The 8,273-nt window shown below is 50.4% G+C and overlaps 1 long non-coding RNA gene across 1 annotated transcript in view; it reads left to right on the top strand.

Annotated features, from left to right (window-relative positions):
• Positions 1–1,481: 1,481 nt before the first annotated feature.
• LOC102378064 overlaps positions 1,482–8,273 on the top strand; it is a 45,994-nt gene continuing 39,202 nt past the window's right edge. Inside the window, exon 1 of the long non-coding RNA XR_324260.1 lies at positions 1,482–1,544. This is a non-coding gene — a long non-coding RNA (uncharacterized LOC102378064). The remainder of the gene's footprint in view (positions 1,545–8,273) is intronic.

Raw genomic sequence — 8,273 nt, 5'->3', positions numbered from 1 at the left:
GCAGCCTGGATATAAGCAGTCACCCTTCCAGCATTTCTTGCCGACTCAAACAATCTACAGATGCCTCTCTGTGCAGCTCCTAGCTTGAACCTTTGCCTAGCTCCTGCCTTGGAGCCTTAGCTAGCTCCTGCCTGCACCATTACCTAGTCTGAATCTTGCCTAGCCCTTAGGCTAGGGACAGATATTCAAAAAACCTGAGCCTGGATTGTTCAGTCTTTGCAGGTTAGTGTAACCTGCAGAGAGTGAACCAGTTTGCAAGTGGATAAACATTTGGCACATGCCTGCAGTGGCTCCAGCCAGAAGCCTGGGGGCGCTAGAGAAGCCCTCCCTTCCACAGGAAAGCTGAGCTGAGGAGGGGATGCCCAGGCCATCCCTGCCTCTGCAGATCCCTAACAGCCGGGAGCAATCCGGGCACACAGGGCTGCCCGGGCCCAGAGGGGGACTCTTCCCCTTTCTTCCTCTCCCCCACCACCGTGGAGCTGGAAGGGGGGCCCTGTTTGGTGCTTGTCTTCTCCCTGTGGTGGGGTGGGGAGTGGGGCTCTGTGAGGTTGCCTGGTGCCAGAGGAGGACTCTTCCCCCTGCTTCTCTCCCATTGCTTCGGGGTGGGGAGGGGGAACTCTATGGGATGCTGCCCAGAAGGGGGCTCTTCTCCCACTCTTGCCCCCCAGGGCAGGGGATGCTCTGTTCCATGCTGGGGGGAACTCTTCCCCCTCCTCCTGCTTCCCCCAGAAGGGTAGTGGGAGTGCAGAGCTCAGCTGGGCAGGGTGTGGGGTGTGAGAGAGGGGGTATAGGGACCCCCACACCCTCCCCCCCCATGGTGTGCAGCCCCCGCTGCCTGGCAGATGGGGAGGTCAGGGTGCTCATGCCCAGTGCAGGCACAGCTCCGGCCAGGAGGAAGTGGAGTCTGACTTATCCCCGCAGCTCTGCTTCCTGAGCCTGAACCTGCAGTGGGGGAATCCCTGCACTGAAGCCAGCTGCTTCTCCCTTTCCCTGCTGTGCAGGCCCCACACTCTGCCAGGAGTGGAGGGAGCCCCACCCCCTGCTTCCCTGCAGAGTCCAGTGCAGGGCTTCCCCTCTGAGTGTGGAGCTGTAGTGTGTGGAGCCCTGGGGATAAAAGCAGCCAGCCAGGCTGTGTAAAAGAATACCAGTCCAGCCTCCTTCCTCTCTTTGGGGGTAGTCTGTTTCCCCTCTCTCTCTCTCATGTGTCTATCAACCTGGTTGCTAGGCAACCACTTGGTTGCCTAGGAAATCCCTATGGGAGGGGGAATCTCCCTCTTTCTGTGGCCAGGTCTATTGTTAAATTTCCTGCCCTTTGCCTGGGAGGGCAGTCCTAAGGCGGTGGCCCTTTCTCAAGGTGAGAGAGAACATTTTTAAAATTGATTGGCTGGCATCAAATAACACTTGTCCCTGACTGGGTATAGGGGGTGAGGTCAGAGGGGCTGTTTAAGAGAGAGTCTCTCCAGGAAGAAGACAGGCAGACATGTTGGGACATTTACACAGAAACTTGAACCTCTGCAGCTCTCTTTCTCTCTCAGGATGTGGAAGTGAGTAAACTACTAGAAACTTAACTAGAAATGTAGTTTACAGTTATCTAGAAGCATATCAAATGGCTATCAGGCTGGTTCTGTTTGCTCAGGGTTATTCTGTTGATACTTCTCTGACTTGCACTCCTCCCCAAGCCTGCCCTCTCTACCCAATAAAGATATCTATTAGCAAGCCCTGTGGTACATGCTTGAGAGTGTTTGGGCATACCTTTTTGCTTCCTTTGCATGGTTGACTAAGGGAGGCTACTTTCTGTCCTTCAGGCTAATAGAAGTACTCCAAAATGCCAAGGGCTATAGGACCTGTGTATCCTGGGTGGCACAGGGCACAGACAGAGACCGGAGTCTGGGTGGTGGCAGTGGTTACCCCAGGCTTGCGGGTGTGCTTCAGGAAGTGGGTTGGCCTGTCATAGGCACCCCAAGGGAGACACTCGGGGCTTGGTTTTTGGCTGAGCACAGTGAGGTGGGCAACTCAGTGCTGGAGCACCCCCTACTAGCCAACTAGAGGTTATGCAGGGCTGTGCTCCTCACCCTTAGTGCAGCACTGGCTGCCTCTGTCCCCACAGCTCTTCACTGTACCTGCAGCTCCACACTCAGAAAGGGGAAACCTTGCACTGGACTCTGTGGGGAAGCAGGGGTGGGGCTCCCTCCACTTCTGGCAGAGTGCAGGACCTGCACAGTGGGGGGGAGAAGCAGGAGGGAAGAATTAACCCCCGTTCCTGCCCACTTTGCCTTAACAGGGTCATGCCAGCTGGTGTCTCTGCTAGGGCCGGTCCCTGCTCCAGCTAGAGAGCAGAGGGGCAGGGGTAGCCCTGCAGATGGAGCAGAGAGGCCCGCCCAGACCAGAGAGCATGCCAAGATGCTAGGGGTGTCTAGTTTATCTTAAACCAGCAAGGGGTCTAGGACAGACATTGCATAAACCGGTTTGACCCAAATCAGTTAAGTCTGATACTACATTCAACCAGGTTTATTTCAAACTGGTTTTAGCCATTTTGAAACTGGTTTATGTGCACGGAATGTCTGTTCTGTTACAGGTTTAAACCAGTTTCTAATCACTTAAACTGGTTTATATGTAATGTCTGTCCCTAGCCGTAGTGTCCGGACCCTTGGTTTCTGAACTCTTAGACTTGGCGTCTTCATAGCACAGAGCCACTAACCTTCCACATCCAGCCTGTGCCTGCTAGAGGTCCCTATATGCATGATGAATTTCACTCTGAGTATAATTAACAAATATAGTATAGACTGAGGTTGTTACTTTATGGTGGATCATGGTTCCCCCTGAACATTATGGATCTAACTGGCTATTTAGACAAAATTCCCATTGACCAATAGCTGCCATCTCTCCCATTTGTTTGTTACCATTTTGGAGAAGGAAAAGAATAAAAAATGATTTAGTCCAGCAAGGTATTTATTAGTCCTTTTTAGAGCATATTTGTAAAGATTTAAAATATTCAAATATGAAATACTGTGGATTCTTGTGGGTTGTTCCATGAGGCATATGAGTTCATATTATAAGTTCTTAACCTATATTTTATTTTAATAACAATGTTTTATTTCATGGCCCAAGAGCTATTTAGGAGGTTTCAGCAAGCGCTCAGAAACATGACTTAATATTTTAAAATATTAAAAGCAGATAGAATATTTATACTATATCTGCTAACAAGAATTTAACATTTTTAAATTTTATTTGGCTAATCACCATTCATTAGAAATTATTTTAAAAACTCCAATTTTTCCCAAAGCAGATTGCAATAGTGATAACTTTTCAGTCCCAAGCGTCTCTTGAAACAAGAAGTATTTCATTTCCAGGTGTGACCTTCCCTCCAAATATGTTAAGTGATTCATAAGCATGAAAGCTCTCCAAAATGATCATTGCTAGTAATGATTCCCTTAACAGAACAGGTAGGCTGCACTATAGCAGACTGCCTCCACCCTCAGTTGGAAACTATTCCTTTCCGAAGAAAGGGTTTATAGTGATTATTAAACAAAGGAAATCACTCTAAAATTATTTTCAGCATCTCCAGATCCTTTTCTGGAAATATACCTTATTACATCCAGCAAAATTTCTACCCTATGGGCTAATTCATTGCAGGTGATATCAGATATGGTATTGTTGGCTTAAAAGCATTCTGTATGCCAGGCATGAATTTGAATATGTGAGAGAAATTGCTTGTAAAGTTCAACTAATATATTTCACTAAAATGGGTACATGAACACAAAGTACTTTCTTACTCAACAGGACTTCTTCCTGTACATGTGTTTAGAATCAGATCTACTCATTTTAAGGGGAAAAATATTTACTATCTCCCCCTACCCCCCCATTTGAATCCTACTGAGCCAACACATCTAAGAGAGAAGCAGCTGAGGGTCTTTTATTCTTCCTTTTTTAAATCAGTATCTTTATTGTCATTTCCTTTCCAATTCCTTGTTTGGAATGTTCTCCCAAAATGTGTTTGATAAGGCCTACCACCTACACCTCTCATCTCTCTGAAAAACCCTTAGAAGAAAAGAACTCCACTTTGAACTGGCCCTTAATACACTTTGGAGGAACCTACTGTAGTCTAGTGATACAGATTCCATGTATATTCAGTGTAGAGCAGGGGTAGGCAAGCGTCAGCATGGGTGCCAGAGCATGACATGCAAAGGCATTTTGCTTGGTGCAGATGACTTGGAAGGGGCCAGGGCTGTGCTGCCACAACAAGGATTGGGCCCCTTGCAGCCTCCCCACCGTCAGCAAGTGGCATACCAATATCTTAAAAGTAAAGTGTGTTTTTGGCAGTCTGTCCAAAAATGTTGCCAACTCCTGGTGTAGAGGCATCAGGGAAGTGACATTTATATCCTACTCCCCAGCAACTCAGAACCACAAATCTGCAGTAACTCTGCAATTATTATTCCAATCCCATTGTGTAGGGTAATGGAGACAAAAGTTACAAGAGAGATTAAAATATGAAAGTATAACACATGTACAACTTTCCTTCTGCTGGCTTTCATAAAAATGTTAAGGGGCGTGTAAACATATTGAGTAAAGCAAGTCACCTGTAATGCTGTTAATATTTTGTGGGAAATTATTTTTGAATCTTAAAACCTGAAGTGGAAAGCTCTAAAGCAGGGGTTGGCAACCTATGGCTTATGGACTGGATCTAGCCCATCTAGCCATTGGATCTGACCTGTAGACATGTGCCTTTGGCAGTGTTTGGTGGCAGGGGGCTTTGGCTGTGGATGCTTTTGCTGGCACCCACCTTCCTGCCTCTGATCTGAAGGGGGTCATTAGGACCCGCAGTAGGAAAGAGGTGCTGATTTCTGCTCTAAAGGGTTTGAGTATGTCTGTCTGCACCATGACTAGGGACCTTTAAAATTCACAGGCCCTGGAGGCCGATTACATACCTATAACACAGCTGAAGCCTCCAGTTTCATGGCAGTATCATGGTCAGGGCCACCATTTTGAGGGCAGAGCAAAGCACACCCACATGCCTCTGATTGGCTGGGGGGCACCATAAGTCCCACCCCTCCCAAGCATTGATTGAAAGCCCTTCATGCAGTCCTTCATGCAGCAGGACACCAGCAATGAGCCTGGGGGGGGGGGGGGGCGGGGAGGATAGGGAAAGCCTCCTGTTGGGGGGTGATACAAGCCATTTCTTCTGTCCCTTTCCTCCCCAGTACTGTTGCTCCAGGGCCTGTCTTGCCAAAAAAGCTCCAAGCTTCTCCCATTTCTTTGTACTGGAGCTTGGGCAGCGAGGTGGGGGGATTGCAGGGGAGCCAGGAAAGGAGGAAGGAATGACACCAAGACCTGGAGCAGGGTGCTGGGGGGAAGCAGCTGCCCTCCACTCAGGGGCTGGGGAGGGGAGGGTGGGGGCACCAAGTGGGACAGAGGAAGACTCCTGCTGCCCCCCCACCCCTGGGTGCGGAGTCCATGACCTTCAGCCTCACTGGGCTCTCTGTATGTGTGTGTGAATGAGTGAGATCAGGCACTCTGTGTATGCATGTTTGTGTGTCTGATTGGGGGGCAGCTGGGAGTGGGGCACACATTCCTCCCCCATGCCTCCAGGGGTGAGGGGCTGTACCCGGGCCAGAGCCTGAAGGGACCTGCCTCCAACCTGTCCCCACTCTGCCCATGCATGTGTGCATGCACACACACACGGAGGCATGCACTGACACATGCTTCCCTGCCACTTCCTCCCTCTCACTGCGACATGGATAAGCAACTTATCTCCTCCCCCCGCCCCCCAGCGGCAGCAGGGCAGGTATGGGGTGACAGTGCAGCAGGGCAGTAGGGATAGCAAATTATTCCATGTGTGCTTACAGTCCCCCAGCCACTTCCCCCTCCTCCCCCAAACTGGCTGCCTGCTTCTGCAGACCTCCAGAAAACAAAGGAAGGAATGCACAAACAAATCCCCAAATTAACCCAATCTAGAGAATCAGTATCTCCAATATTGTTTTCCTATGAGACTTCCCTCAGGTCAGAGGTGGGCAAGGAATATATGAAACGAATATCATTATAAGGCAGGGGCTGGTAATTATTTCAGGCAGAGGGCCACTTATCCAATTTTGGCAAGCTGTCCAGGGCCGCATGGGTAGCCCCGCCCCTTGACAGGTGCCCCGCCCCCTGGTCACCATCTTGGGACCAATGTCTCAGGGCCAGCGCCAGTGGGGCCCAGAGCGGGGCACAGGCTGGCAGGCTGCACCAGCAGGGAGAGTGGGGAGCTGGCCCAGCTCCATAGAGTCCCTGCCGGCCAGGGCCCTGTCCCCCTGCCCCCCTGCTCTGGGCCCTGCTGGCACTGGCCCCACGGCAACAGTGTGGGCCCTGTGCACCCGCTCACTCTCAGTGCCACCCAACCCCATAGTACAGGTGGGGGGCTGCATGCAGCCCTGATCCCATGCTCACCGGTAGGTAACGAGCTGGTGCAGAGCACAGGGAAAAGCGGCCCCTCCCCAACCCCATGGCCGTCACTCACTGCTGCAGTCACAGACAGCCCCAGGTGGGCTGCGAGTTGCTGCAGTGTGGGGCACCAGCCACGGGGTGGGTGAGGGGCCACTTTTCCATCCCCCCATGCTCAGTACCAGCTTGTAACCCACCCCTGCTGCCAGCCTGGCATTTTTGACAGGAACCAAAGGCAGAGAAATATTAATTTTCTACATTTTTTTAGGGGCCCTGCAGGCTGGATAGAATGGCTTTGCGGGCCAGATCTGGCCTGTGGGCCGTATTTTGCCCACTCCTGCTCTACAAGCAAGACTACATAGTTGTAGAAACCTTAAGTGCCTCAGACACTTATTTCATCTTAATGTAAAAGAACTTGGGGCATTTATACACATGATATAGGAGTAGGGTGGGAGGGTGCTTTAATTAGAGCAGCTTGTGTATTGGCATCCACATGCTTAAAAATGGCAGCGGGGGTGCTTTAGCTAAAATGAGCTTTAGTTAAAGCGCCCCTGCCATCATTTTTAAGCGTGGGGACATTGATACATGAGGTGCTGGAGCATGGTAATTCCCACACTCTTGCAGACTTGACTAATCGAATCTGCTCCAATGTGCTGTAATTACAGCATGTCGGAGCAGCCTCGCTACTCTTGTATAGGCACCCTTACAGTGTTTAGAAATAGGTGACCACAGCTTAATATGAGCATTTTATGTAAATCTCCCTAGATGCCGCTCTAAGTCATGGCAGTTGCCAACATTTTCCCACAGTCTGATCATTGCTCCTTCTCACTGTTTCCTGTCCTTAACTTGTTTTCTGTGCCAGCAGCTGTATGGAGACAGTTACATTAACTGTGTGCTTGGGACCTCCCCAGCAGGGGATTAAGGGACAATCCATGCTCCAAATGTGTCAACAGAGCAGTACAAAGAGAACTGAGCAGGGCTGGCAATCTGCCTACCTTTCTATAATTTAATTTGCTTTGTGAATGTGGAAGGCAAGTGATTAGGACTTGATTACAAAGAAATTGTCCAAATGCTGCTGTGAATCACCAGACTCCATTCAGAATAATTATGGATTTTTAAATTACTCCAGTGTAAACCAAACCAGAATAGGTCCCGGCTGGAACTGTTTTTATGATTGTTTTTGAACATCAGATCACTTAATAGCACTTACAGGGGCATTCATAATGCCAGAACCTGAATGCATGCGTTAATCATTCTTTCATTCTAATGATTTGGGTCTTTACCAGACAGACATAAACATTTGCGTATACAAATGTACATATTAACCAGTTGCTTTTGCCATTGCAGTGGCAGGGCACTGTCAGCACCCTTGTCTCCCCTGCTTTTACCCATGGTATGTTATAGGGCAGGGTTGGGCAAAATACGGCCCGCAAGACCATTCTATCCAGCCCGTGGGGCCCCTAAAAATGTAGAAAAATAATATTTCTCTGCCCTTGGTTCCTGTAAAAAATGACAGGAACCAAGGGCAGTAGGACCCAGGGGAAGCCCAGCGGGCTCCCACAACAGTGGGGCCTGCCCGGCCTTACCCCCCTGCTGGGGTTTCTGGGCTGGGAGCACGTGGCTGCCTGGCAGCACGGGAACCTCAGATAAGTGGGGGGAGAGGACCCTAGGCAAGGAAGGATGCAGGGCGGGTGGGAAGCGGCCCCTCCCCGCCCCATGTCCGGTGCCCCGCGCTGCAGCTGCTCACAGCCCACGTGGGGCTGTCTGTGCCTGCAGCGTGGAGCACTGGGCATGGGGCAGGGGAGGGGCCGCTTCCCCCCCCGCACTCAGCATTTCCCTGGGCTCCTTCCCTGTGC

Source organism: Alligator sinensis, unplaced genomic scaffold (assembly GCF_000455745.1).
Source record: "Alligator sinensis unplaced genomic scaffold, ASM45574v1 scaffold55_1, whole genome shotgun sequence".
NCBI classification, from domain to species: Eukaryota; Metazoa; Chordata; order Crocodylia; family Alligatoridae; genus Alligator; species Alligator sinensis.
Note: the sequence above shows the minus strand (reverse complement) of the source record. Positions and strands in the feature narration are given on the sequence as shown.